Below are 14,717 nucleotides of genomic sequence, written 5' to 3'. Positions count from 1 at the left end.
TATCAAATTAGCTTTTAATCAAAATTTGTCTTGAAAATTAGTTCAAATAGGATAAATCTTGATTTAAATATAATGTTTTCTTAAAAATAATTTGTTTAAAAAATATTTATCTGATTTTATAAGCCAAGAAGCTTAGAATTAAATCAGTTGTTAATTCGTATCGAATTGCGATTCAATTTAGCCAATTCATTGAATTTGGCCAAAATTGAAATTCCTTTGGCCACAATTGCGATGCATTTGGACAATATATTTGTCTATTTGGCTAAAATTTAAATAGAACTAACTAAAATCCTAACAAATTGGACTATTTAATAAATAGCCTAATCATTACCCTTTTTAACAATAAGCCTAGCCTAAATTACCAATCCCTATTCAAATTACCCGACCCAGACCCACTTTTTTCAAAAGCCTCTCCCAAGACCAATACCAGTCAAGACCCGATCTAGCCCAACCCTTTAATCCCTCTGCTCTTTGTGTATAACAAACAACAGTTGCTAAATAACAACGATAATATCGAACAACACCAGCGAACAACAATATCACTGAACAACAACAAGCAACACCAACCCAGTAATGTCCTAGCCCCAAATCCCTTTTCCTACATCTAATTACCCTTCTCTCTCGAAGTAGAATGTGATTCTCACGAGGACAAAATCAAGAAAGTTCTAGAACACGCAGGTGGCCCTTCAATCCATGAATTAAGGAAGGGGTGGTACGACTTCGTACCAAATCCACCTCGCAAGCTTATCCATAATTATAAATTTGGATTTTGCCTTTAAAAAATTTCCAAAACACCCTTGAATTTCCTATATCTCACATCATTTGAAAGCTGAAAATCGACCCTCAGCCCCTTCCATAAATACTCTATTTTTGAAGCTGTAAAAGGAGGAATTCTTGAAAGGTTGATCTAATCATTCAAGCAAGAAATGAAGGATAAAAACCATTCAAGCAAGAAGAGAAGGATTTCAAATTGAAGTAAGATTTCCTTTGTTGAGTTTTAAAGTTTCTAGGTTAGAATTCTTGTAAGACTCGATTAAGCAATGGATTTCGGCTAAGAAATGAGTTGATTTTTCGGTGGTGGGATGAATGCTTCGACGAAGAAACGAAGACCCCATTTGCTGCTCCAAAAAAGTAAAATCCTTATTTTTCTATTTTTCTCTCTTCTTCATAATTCTATTTTCCAGTTCTCACAGTTGTGATGTTTTAACAGTATTTTAGTATATATATGTATGTGTGTGTGTGTGTATATATATATATATATATATATATACATACATATACATATATATTAGTAGTAGTAATGATAGAGAATCTCATGTTAAATAGTGAGTGTGGTTTGTTGCTGTAGCATTTAGGCATTATTATAGCCTTTTTTGATATTTAAGTACTGTGTTGATAATGTTGAAAATCACTAGTTGTGGGAATGAGGGCTGATTTGATTTTATTACTATTGTTTTAGAATTTGGTCATTCTTGTTTGAAATTTTATTGTGATGGTAGTTTTGCAGGTCTTCTTTGTTTTAAATTTAATTGCTTCTTTGCAATGTCGTCAATGTTCAGTCCTTTAACTTTAGATTTTGTGTAGCTTTGCCTAAGTGGTTGTCGGATATCTAGATTAAGTGTCTGTCTTGAGTAATTATATTGTCATCCTTAATAGTTTAAGATACAATGATTCCCCTATGATTTTTCTTATCAAATATAAGGCGTCAAAGAGGGGATGAAACCATTGTTTTAATCTCCCTTTCGAAATCAGTGCTAGAGGATCGAAGAAGGATGTTCATAATTGCGTAGCATCGTCCTCAAATTTCACTGTCAAGATATTCTTTGATGTTTTGATGTTCGAATATGATTTTTTCAATAATCTTCTTGGTCCATAATACCAAGCAAGATCTGTTGAAGAACACAAGGGTGCTTCATTTGTGTATGATCTTATTTAATAAAGAAAATCTATTTACCTTTTTTGGTTACGGTTTCCTTGCTTCTTGTCATAATTTGGTCTTTTGCTTCTGAAGGCCACTATGTCATGCTTCAAAAGGGTCATGAATTTTTTTTCAAAGTAATGAGGCTTCAGAGGTAGACCTGGTTGTTTTTATTCATGAAAATATTTTGGCTATGGCCAATCATTGATACCGATATTTTTGAATCTGCCTAGCTTTTTTTTTGTTTAAAATATCCCTGTGTGATTAATGTGAAATGGATGAATAAGGTTGATTTAGTCCAAAATCTCATTTAGCTTAATTACTGACTCAAATATGTGTAAAACCTAGTAACGGTGCTGAATATTATTTTGGAAAAGTAATGTATGTTCCCTGATGATTTTTGTTTCTTTTGCAGCTTATGTAACTGATTATTCAAGTTTGTTTTCATTAAAAAATGGCATGCCTTGTAGTGTCATCACATATGTGATTTCCTTGTCCCCACCTCTTACTTGATTACCCTTTCCTTATAAGTTTTGTTGATGATATTATTTTGTTTGTCAAGACTTATCTGTGTAGTTGCAGATTTCACCATATTTTATTAACTTGGATAATTATTAATTTATTTTTCTTTCTCATTGTCACATTTGATACCAGAGTCCTATTTGGAATCATCCCTTTGCATATCTAACGGTCTAAGGAGGCTCATATAGCGTCGAGTCAAGCCTAAAAACCCAAAATGGGTTCAAAATTGAAGAAAATGTGTAGCTAAAAAGCTACATAACGAAGTTAGCATACGAGATCGAATACGAAGGCGAGAAAATAAAAATGGGCCAAGAAGTCTATGAGAATTGAGGATTAAAGTCGGACAAGTCCAAATGAGTTCAAAACCTGTTTTTCTCAACTCTTCTTCATTTATTTATTTATTTGTAATTCAAATTTGATATGTGTATTAAACTCTGAAATTTGGTTAGTCTAAAATACATCCCCTTCGAGTTATCATTTTTACTTGTCTTTATAATGTCCTTTCTTTATCATCTGGCATATACTCTAATACCTTGAATCAATAAAGACAAGTTCTTTACGATTAAGTTTTTAAAATAAATATTTTTAAACTTCACAAGAAATGGCGTTTCCTTTTGTTCATATGACTAGCAGTTTATTTAGGCCAGAGTAATCATTTTTCAACCTTTAAAACAAGTTCCCTTTATCAAATTCATGTTTTTATCATTAATAGTCTTAATTCAGTATTTTATAAAATCCCATCTTTAAAAAAATATTGTTTTCCCTTTTCTTTTCGAATAAAGTGATCTTTTCCTGAAGTTATGATTTTTCCTTTTGTCATAAAATAATATTGCTTGTTTTAGATCTCATACAAATTTGAAACTTTGGTTTAGCAGACTTTTCATCTAAGTTAAAGAACTACTTTCACTTGAATAAAATAAATGTTATATTTTGTAAATGAATTTCAGGACTTTACAAATTAGCCATGTTTTCCAAATTAGTCAAATCTATCAAATTGTCTTTTGGTTAACCATTTTATCGGATGCTTTTTGAGTGCCTTAAAAATCTTCTCAAGGCATTAGAAGAATCCTTACCTAGTTTCTCTATTACAAAGGTTTATTTCCTTTTTTAAGTATTTTGAAATATTTTAATTTTTGTTGATATTTTCTTAAAAAAGCAAGTGACGAATTTGTATTTACTTAAATTATTTAAATTTCTCTTTAAAGTTTTAAAATAGTTTAAAAATTCAAAAAAAAAAATTATTTTCACACCCTTCAAGCCTAAAAGGGACAAAACATGTTCCATTTAGTCAGGGTCAGAGATTCTAGTGCTGAAATTTCTCCACTTTAGTCTGTTCCGATAGTTGATGAATTTTTCAAAGTTTTTCCCAAAATCCTTTTTGATATTCCTCCTAATAGGGAGATAGACTTTGGGATCGATCTCTTTCTCGATACTCAACCAATTTCTTTTACAGAATGCATCTTGCGGAGTTGAAAGAGTTAAAAAAATAGTTGAAAGAACTCCTTGATAAAGTCTTTTTTCGTCCAAGTGTTTCTCTTTGAGGTGCCCCCATACTTTTCGTGAGGTAAAAAGATGGGTCTCTCTGTATATAATCTAATACATAGATTATTGCCAGTTGAATAAGGTCACGACAAAAAACAAGTATCCTCTATCTATAATTGATGATCTTTTTGTCAGCTTCAAGGTGCTAAGTATTTCTCCAAAATAGAAACCCATTCGAGCTACCATCAATTGAAAGTTAGGGAAGCTGATATTTCTAAGACTATTTTTGAATCCGGTATGACCACTTTGAATTCCTGATTATGTCCTTAGGTTTAACTAATGCTTTTGTAACCTTCATTGATCTTATGAACAAGGTGTTTAAGCAAGTTTTGATTTATATTTGTATTTGATATTGGTTTTATTAATGATATCTTGGTTTACTCTCAGAGTTAGAAGGAACACGTTGATCACCTCCGAATCATACTTCAAACTCTCAAGGATTAAGAATTATATGTTAAATTCTCCAGGTGTGAGTTTTAGCTAAGTTCTATGGCCTTTCTTAGTCATACTATTTCTAGTAAAGAAATTAAGGTGGATTCCCAAAAAGTTGAGGCAGTGGAGCAATGGCCTAGACCCACGGCGGTGACTAACACTAAGATCTTCTTGGGTTAGCGTGTTATTATAGGAGGTTCATAGGAAGTTTTCCCTCTATAGCTACCCACTAACAAAGTTGACTTAGAAAAAAGTGAAGTTTCAATTGTCTGATGCTTGTGAGGGCAGTTTTGAGAAGTTAAAAGATTGATTGACTTCTGTTCCTGTTTTGACCCTACCCGAGGGTACCGAGGAATTTGTAGTTTATTGTGATGCATCTTGGATGGGACTCAGGTGTGTACTTATGCAACATGGCAAGGTTATGACATATATTTCTAGACAACTTAAGGATGAGCGTAAAATTACCCAAATCATTACCTTGAATTTACGGTAGTGGTTTTTGCACACCAAATTTGGCGTCATTATTTATATGAGGTGCATGTGGACATCTTTACTAATTACAAGAGTCTGAAATACATGTTCATATAGAAAGAGTTGAATATTAGGCAAATGAGGTGGCTTGAGATATTAAGAAACTACGACATGAGTTTCACTATCACCTAGGCAAGGCTAATGTGGTTGTTGATTCTCTTAGCAGGTTGTTATGGGAAGCCTTTTCCATGTGAAAGAGGAATAAAAGGACTGGTGAAGGATATTCACCAACTTGCTAATATGGGATTCCAACTTTTAGACTTCAAATATGGGGTAGTGATTGTTCATAATGTCACACCCCTTTTTCGTTCGAGGAATCGAGTCGAAGGGTTTTTCCAATTAAAGTGACGGTATTGAATAGGGATTAGTTTAATTTATAGAGTCGCCACTTGGAATTGAGTTATGATGTTCCGAGTCACCTTATTGTATCCCTAATCAAAAGGAAATGACTCTTTGTTGGTCTGCAAAAATAGAAGATCGGGTAAAGAATTCTGTTGACCGAGAGGAAGGTGTGAGGCACCCTTCGAGTCTCGTGGTTTTAGCACGGTCGCTTTTATTGACTTATCTTGAATTAAATTATTTTGATAAATTATGTTAAGAACTAAATTTGTTCATTTTTTATTATACTGAAAATATTTGACTATTATCTTATTTAAATAAATTGATGAAAGTTTAATTTTATGAAAAAAGAAAAAAAAATATTTATCAAGATGTATTATTACATTCTTGAAATTTTAAATGTCTCAAGAAGATGCGTACGCTGCATTCTTAATTGAGACGACTATTTTAAACGTGTCTAAAATTTATTTAATGTTAAAACATTGGTTTGTCACTTGCAAAATTATAACAATTTATTTATTTAAAAATAATTAATCTTAACAATAGTCTTTAAGCAAATTTTATTTAAAGCAGTAAATTAATATAGTGAATAATTAATAAAATTTATTAATGACAATTAATAATAATAATAATAATAATAATATAATAATAATAATAATAAAAAAAAATATATTAATCATTCATTCTGCCAAATTTTAATAATATCTTTCAAATTTATTATTAAAACATTTCAAAATGTGATATTTATTTCTATTACTTTTTCCTCCAAAAATATAATAAAATTAATTACTTTTATATATAATATATTGAAATACTTATAGATCTAGAGATATAAAAACACACTATATTATATGTATATATGATAAGCTAGTGTTAGCAACAAAGTAACAGTTTTTTTTTTGACGTGAAATTGAACGAGAGGGGTGTCATCGATGGGATTTGAAGGAAGGAAGAAAGGGGCAGCATCGGCTTGGCTTTGCTGGTGATGGTAGTTCCGGTCAGATCTCGTGAAAAAGCGCAGAGGTGGCGGAGGCGCTAAGCTTTGCCAACGGGTTGGTGACTGACGGCGGCGACAGCAGATCACTGACCTTGAAGGGGTTTCGACGATGGACTGGGAAGAAAGAGTTAATGGCACGGGGGAGGGGAGAGAGATGACAGGCCAGCGATGCTAGGCTTCGCAGGCAGATTTGGAGATGGAAAGAGGGTGATGGAGCGACGGCAGCGGCGCCAGTTGGTGAGGGGGAAATGTGATAGCGTTGCTGTCTCATCGGTGGGAGGCGTAACAGAGTGAAAATAATGACTCCGGTAAAAATTAGTCGAAGTCAACTCGAAAATGGATAAGTTTTGATTATTTTTTGTCACTGATCTGATTTTTTTTTAAATACTACGGATGAATATGTATGCCTATAGCAATGTATAGAATGATAACAATGTCCATTTTTATTGTTTTTCTTAGAATATTAAATTTAACATTCATATAAACATTTCATAATTTAATATACAATAAATAATAACAAACAAATTCATATTCTGATTCCTAATAAAATTTAATACAGTAAATAATGTGAGATTATAGAAGAACCTGTATTCCAATTTAATTGAATACGGAAGCCAAGGTTGTCACTGAAAACTTGAATGGGATTCAAATTCACTTTTTCTTTTCTTTGTTTTGCTCTTTGACTGACTTTTCTTTAATTTTCTCTCCGTTTTTTAATTCCCTGATCTTCTGATGTTTTTTTTTTCTTCCCACATTAAAAGTAGAGAGGAGTCCTTAAATACAGGACTTTTGGGGGGGAAATTGGGGTGGGAACAGTTACATACAAGATAAGGAATCAGATAAAAAAAATTCAAATTTCAAATTATTTATTTATTTTTATTATATTTTTATTTTTTAAAGAGAAGATAATAATTATACCAAAAATAAAAATAAATAAATAAATAAAATAATATTAATAATAATAATAGTTAATTTATATATATATATATATATATATATAAATATTCAAAATAAATATAAAAAAATAGTATTAAAATTACTAATTTATTTATTAAAATTTAATATAAATAATACATATATATATTGTCTTTTTTTATTATTTTAAAATTAGGAATAAATAAATAAATAAATAAAATATCTCAAAGTTAACTTTATTTAATTATTTATTTTAAATTAAAAATTTATTAAAAATAACAATCAAAATAATGATTAAATATAAATATTTAAAATTGAGGGAAGATAAAAAATCATGTCTCTACATTTTTGCTCTTCTTTGTGTGGATTCTCAAAGAGTTTTCATACAAATAAATAGACATGATATGATTTTTGACCTTCTAATTATTTGAAGACTAAAAATAAAAATAAAAATAAAAACAAAAATAAAGGAAAGAATGTGACCGAGTCCTGTTTTTTGAACATCCTACTTATCTCGGGTTATAAGGGAATCAGATCACGAGTAGTTCAAAGGTAATATGGTGAGATAAAAAGTTAAAGTCGAGTGAGATTCCGTCAAGTTTCCGATTGACGACTTTTACTTTTACATTCAATTGACTAATAAAGATCAAAAATGAAAAAATACAAAAAATTGCAATTTCTAAAATCTCGATTCAAGTCTTCGCGACTTGAATTTGAAAATTCACCCTATTCTTTAGGCGGGCTCTTGACTTTCGATTTCTTCACCCTGTTCTTCAGGCGGGCTCCTGGACTTACAACTTCTTCACCTTGTTCTTCAGGAGGGCTCCTGGACTTACAACTTCTTCACCCTGTTCTTCAGGAAGGCTCCTGGACTTCCAATTTCTTCACCCTGTTCTTCAGGCGGGCTCCTGGACTTTCTTTTTCTTCACTCTATTTTTCAGGCGGGCTCCTGGACTTCCAATTTCTTCATCCTGTTCTTCAGGCGAGCTCCTGGATTTCCTTTTTCTTCACCCTGTTCTTCAGGCGGGCTCTTGGACTTTCTTTTTCTTCACCCAGTTCTTTAAGCGGGCTCCTGAACTTGCAACTTCTTCACCCTGTTCTGTAGGTGGACTCCTGGATTTCCTTTTTCTTCACCCTGTTCTTCAGGCGGGCTCCTAGACTTTCTTTTTCTTTACCCTGTTCTTCAGGTGGGCTCCTGGACTCAAAGCAAATAGTGAAACAGAAAAATAACATCTCATTCTTCAGGAAGGTCCTGGATATAAAATAAATTCCCATTTTTCAAGAGGGTCCTGAGCAAAAATAAATTCCCATTCTTTAGGAGGGTCCTAAGCAAAAAATAAATTCTATACAACACGCATAAAATTTTTGCCCCAGTTTGTACTGGAAAAATTTATGTGTCACTAGATCTTAATATATCTTGCAAAGAATAAAGTTTACCTTGAACGAGATCCAGTATCGGATGCTGTAACCATGCTTCTTGCATTGAAAAAAGTGTGAAATCGCATCCTTTATTTGAAAATAATTATTTCATCTCTGTTCCAAATAAACAAAAATTGTGAGTTTTAAAATATGTGGTGGTTGGTTTGTGGCATTTGGCTTTTGAAGTAGCCGCTCTCGCACTTGCCATGCTCAACTCTTTTCCAATCCATGATAATATTCATTGAATTGTCATACTTCTGACTCAGAAATCTAACTACTCAGATCCTCAACTCAAATCATATTTTTGTTGTATGGTGCTTCTGAGTTTAGCTTCCAATACATCCCTTAGATTTTCATGAGTTTAAAATGGTCAAATCACAATCATCTTGAATACCTTACTTTTACTTTGAAATGTTATCTCTATGCATCGACCCTTTGTCTTGCTTTGTACCCTTAAAGGAGTTGGTAGCGAGTTTGGAGTCCTTTCTCACTCGACCTGACGTGAATTTGACTCAAAAGACAACAAAATTTTTTTGTTTGATGACAAGGACACAAAAAATAAAAAATTAAAATAAAACGAAAAGAAAAAGACAGTGGACATCTCTTTTTCAAAACAAAGAGAAAACTTATCTGAATGTGGAAACCGATTCTTGTGATTATGACATGCATTTTGAATCAAACAACCAGATCTACCCACACCAATCATTACAACTTTTGTCCACTTATTGAGCTTGAAATTAAGTTAAGCTTGAACTTATTCCTTCTGGATAACCACTCTTCTTCGGCTAGCGACACCTCAGTGGGCTTTTGCCAATGAGCCTATCTCATTTTCATTTATGTCTCAGCTCACAGCCGTCTTATGGTTTCCGAAAGGGTTTTCATCAATAAGACTCTCTCATTTTCATTTTTCATTATTTTTTTTAAATAAACACCCAAAATATGAAATATCATGCACTCATAACATGTTTAGCCTTTACATCCTCAAAGATTGATCTGAAGGTCTTTCTTTGGTTGTAACTTGTCTTTTGGATAGGGTTATAAAGAAAGGTCGGCATGAGGCTAAAAAAATTATATAACATTAGGTGTTACATACAACTTTTGGAATCGATTCTTTTAAGAAAATAAATTTTTGCCCCAGTTTCATTTCATTCTGGGTAATTTGAATTTTCTTCTGGTTAGACCGAACCCCGGAGTAGGGCTGCCTACGTATTTTGTCATAGCAAGAATCAGGTCAAACATAGTTCAGGCAACATCATTCTCTTGTTTGATTTTGAATTTTTTTTTTCAACTTTTTTTTTTCAATTTTTTGACTTTAATTTGATTCCAAAAGAGGGATACAAAGAAAAATAAAAGCTCAAATGGGTAAACAAAGGTTGATATATTATTCGGATAGTAGAACAAAATGCCTTCATCATTTCAAATCTTTAAAAATGTAAGTACAAAACATACATAACATAATTGTACATGAATATCATACATAATATCTTTTAACTGCATCAGCATTGACCGATATTCCTTCCATTTTTCCTTCTACATCAATCAGATATAACGCGCCATTAGGTAACACTTTCTTTACCATGAATGGTCCATACCAATTAGGAGAAAATTTGCCTTTGGCTTCAATCTGGTGAGGGTAGGATGCGTCTTAGTACTAACTGACCAACTTTAAAATGTTTGTGATAAACCTTTTTGTTATATGATCGTGCCATTCTCTTCTGATAGAGTTTTCAATGACATACTGATGTTAATATTTTCTCATCAATCAAGCTTAATTGCTCCAAACGAGCCTTGACCCATTGGTCATTATCAATTTTAGCTTTCATAACTACTCGAAGAGATGGAATCTCAATCTCTGTAGGTATAACTGCTTCAGTTCCATATACTAACAAGTAACGAGTTGCACCAAATGAAGTCCGAACTGTAGTACGATAACCCAACAAAGCAAAAGGTAAATTTTCATGCCATTATCGGGAACCGTGTACCATCTTGCGAAGTATTTTCTTTAAATTCTTGTTGGCAGCTTCTACAACTCCATTCGCCTTTGGATGATAAAGAGTTGAATTTCGATGCATAATCTTAAATTGCTGGCACACTTCTTGCATCAGATGGCTATTGAGATTCACAGCATTATTCCTGACAATTATCTCTGGAATGCCAAACCGACAAATGATGTTGGAGTAAATAAAATCAACCACTACTTTTTTGGTCAATAACTTAAAAGTCACTGCTTCTACCCACTTCGTGAAATAATCAATGGCTACCAAGATGAACCTATATCCATTCGAGGCCTTTGGTTCAATTGGTCCAATTACATCCATTCCCCAAGCCACAAAAGGCCATAGAGCAGTCATTGTATGTAACTCAGATGGAGGGGAATGTATTAAGTCTCCATGTACCTGGCATTCATGACATTTACGAACGAAATTGATGGAATCTTGCTCCATGGTGAGCCAATAATAACCTGCTTGGAGTATTTTCTTTGCCTAAACATACCCACTCATGTGTGGTCCACCAAACCCAGAATGTACTTCAGTCATTATTTTTGAAGCTTCTTTAGCATCTATACACCTCAAAAGTCCCAAATTAGGAGTCCTCTTATACAAGATTCCTCCACTTAAGAAAAATCTGCTAGACAAAAGTCGAATGGTTCTCTTTTGATTACCATCAGCATGTACAGGATATTTTTCAATCTGAATATATTCTTTGATATCATAGAACCACGGCTCCCCATCAAGTTCTTCTTCAACCACATTGCAATATGCATGTTGATCATGAATCTGTATATGGAAAGGGTCAATATAAGTTTTATTAGGATGTTGAAGCATTGAAGATAAGGTTACCAAAGCATCAGCAATCTCATTATGAGCTCTAGAAATGTGTTTGAACTTCACTAATACAAATCGTTTACAAAGATCTTGCAAATAACTTCTATATGGTAGGAGTTTCAAATCACAAGTCTCTAAATCTCCTTGGATTTGGTGGACTAATAAATCTGATTCTCCTAATACCAATAATTCTTGAACCCCCATGTCAATGGCTAATCTCAATACCAGGATGCAAGTTTCATATTCTGCCATATTGTTGGTATAATATAATTGAAGTTGGGCTGTTATAGGACAATATTGTCCTGATTCAGAAATAAGAACCACTCCTATCCCCACCCCTTTTATATTAGCAGCTCCATCAAAGAACAACTTCCAGCCCGAATGTCAATCGTCAGAAACAAACTCATTAACATACAATACCTCTTCATCTAGAAAATAAGTCTTCAATGGCTCATATTCCTTATCAATAGGATTTTCAACCAAATGATCCGCCAAGGCTTGAGCTTTCATTGCAGTTCGTGTCACATAAACAATATCAAACTCTTTGAGCAACATCTTCCATTTCACGAGTCTGCCTGTGGGCATAGGCTTCTGAAAAATATACTTTAAAGGATCCATACGAGAGATGAGGTAATTAGTATAAGATGACAAGTAATGTTTCAAATTTTGGGCTACCCAAGTTAAGGAACAACACGTATTCTCAAAAAGAGTGTACTTAGCCTCATAAATGGTAAAATTTTTGCTGAGGTAGTAGATGGCTTGTTCTTTTCTGCCCGTAATATCATGTTGACCCAATACACAGCCAAAAAAATTATCTAAAACAGACATGTACAATATCAAGGGTTTGCCTGGCTCTAGAGGAACCAAAATAGGCAGATTTGACAAGTGTCTCTTAATTTTGTCAAATGCCTCTTGACATTCTTCAGTCCATTCAACTTTGACATTCTTCTTCAACAACTTGAATATTGGCTCGCAGGTTATCGTAAGCTGAGCAATGAATCTATTAACATAATTCTACCTTCCAAGTAAACTCATCACCTCCGTTTTGTTTTTTGGTGGAGTAAATCTTGGATAGTTTTTATTTTTGAAAGATCTAACTCAATACCTCGTCGACTGACTATAAAACCCAAAAGTTTTCCTGACGAAACTCCGAATACATATTTTTCTGGGTTAAGTTTGAGATCATACCTTCGAAGTCTTTCAAAGAATTTTCTCAGATCTTTGACATGGTCAGCCTGCTCTCTTGACTTAATGATCACGTCATCCACATAAACTTCAATCTCTTTGTGCATCATGTCATAAAACATTGTGGTCATTGCCCTCATATAAGTTGCCCCAGAATTCTTTAGTCTGAAAGGCATGACTCGATAACAATATATCCCCCATGGAGTAATAAATAATGTCTTTTCTGCATCTTTTAGATCCATAATGATCTGGTGATACCCCGCATAACAATCCACAAAAGAAGCCAGATCATGTTTAGCACAATTATCCAACAAAATATGGATATTGGGAAATGAAAAATTATCTTTCGGACTTGCTTTATTTAGAGCACGATAATCAACACATATTCGAACTTTGACATCCTTCTTTGGAACAGGGATAATATTTGCTAACCAAGTAGGATATTGGGCCACTCGAATGAATTTAGCCTCGAGTTGCTTCATGATTTCCTTTTTTATCTTTACACTTATGTCAGTTTTGAGCTTTCTTAGCTTTTGCTTTACAGGAGGAAAAATAGGATCAATTGGCAACTTGTGAACTACCAAATTAGTGCTCAAACCGGGTATATCATCATAAGACCATGCGAAGATATCTTTATACTCATGCAAAGCTTCAATTATAGCTTTCTTTTGTTGTGGTTGAACATGTACACTTATCTTAGTCTCCCTAATATTTTCATGATCTCCTAAATTGATCGCCTCAGTTTCTTCCAAATTGGGATTTGTCTTATTCTCAAATTGTTTGAAATCCTTGCTTATATCCTCAAATGCTTCTCCTTTATCGTATTCAACTTCTTTATTCATTATTTTATAATTAGATTGGGTTTTTGTAATACCCCACATATTTCTAATCCTGCGATTCATACTTAAGCATATAACTTACCATTAATATACCAGTGATAGGATAGCTTATGATGCATTAATCATGTTCATATGAGTCACTTAAGGTAATACAAGCTAAGAGTTTTTGAATCCATCAAGTTTTAGTGTTTGATTTTGCAAGGGTCATCTTTGAACGAGTATACCTCAATTTTAATGTGGTATTTTGGCTGATTTAGACCCAAAAAATTGTAGAGAATCAAATTATCTTTCCAACAATACCAGTTTTGCCTTAATCCAATACCCGAGCGAAAAGTTATGCCCATTTTTGTGAGAGACAGTAAGCATAGGCGATGGGTTAGGTGCCGCCCAACCCAAGCATAGGCGATCACTTGGGAGCCGCCTAAGTCAATTTTAGGTATCAAAAACACTCCGTCTTGAGTTATTTTAAAGGTAATTAAGTCTTTAAATACTCCTTACACATCCCTAAACTTAACCTTACGAAATATATATCTTCTAAACATACCGCAACCCTATTTTGATCTCAAAGATCATCATTCAAGAGCACTAAAGGAGAAAAAAAACTAGGGTTGCATAATTAACCTTGAAGATCCAATTTCAAGGAAATTCCTCCATCAATCATCAAGAATCTTCCTTCTAAGGTATGCGTAGTGTTCATTCACAGATTTCTTTCGTCTGTGGAGTTCAAGAATCAATCTTTAAAATACAAAAGCTTGGTTGATTGTAGTGATATGATCATACCCATGTTGATGCTTGTTTGTTTTTCTCTTTTTCATTACAAAGTATGATTTCAATATTGTTGTGTGTTGATGATCATGTTGTTGATATTGGGTGATTCCCAAGATGGAATCTTTATATGTTTTTGTGAATTCATGATATCATATGAGTTGGAAACATGTAAATTTGGTCGTTCATGATGTATAATTTGATGATTTCACCTATGATTAAGATGTGCATGTAAGATGTTTGATAAAATGCCTACGAAACAAGTAATCATGCAATATAGCTAAATTGTGACTAAGTAAAGGATTCATGATATGCCATTACATTCCAATGACTTCTATGTTGTTAATGTGCCTTATAAATGTTATTGGAATACTCATGAACTATTCTTATGAGATCATGCTATGTTTACTTGCAAATCCTACTTATGAACAAGATGTATGATAACCATGCAATCCACATGAACTTCCATGCTATTGGTATGTGTTGCG

General features: G+C 33.1%; 1 long non-coding RNA gene across 1 annotated transcript; it reads left to right on the top strand.

Annotated features, from left to right (window-relative positions):
- The first annotated feature begins 366 nt into the window (after nucleotides 1-366).
- Nucleotides 367-2,917, top strand: LOC107866352. The gene is made up of 2 exons (XR_001672891.2): nucleotides 367-1,131; nucleotides 2,573-2,917. It is a non-coding gene; the product is annotated as an uncharacterized LOC107866352 (long non-coding RNA).
- Nucleotides 2,918-14,717: the final 11,800 nt, after the last annotated feature.

The sequence above is a fragment of the Capsicum annuum genome, chromosome 3, assembly GCF_002878395.1.
Source record: "Capsicum annuum cultivar UCD-10X-F1 chromosome 3, UCD10Xv1.1, whole genome shotgun sequence".
NCBI lineage: Eukaryota > Viridiplantae > Streptophyta > Magnoliopsida > Solanales > Solanaceae > Capsicum > Capsicum annuum.
The sequence above is the reverse complement of the archived record's forward strand: the minus strand, read 5'-3'. Positions and strand labels throughout refer to the sequence as shown.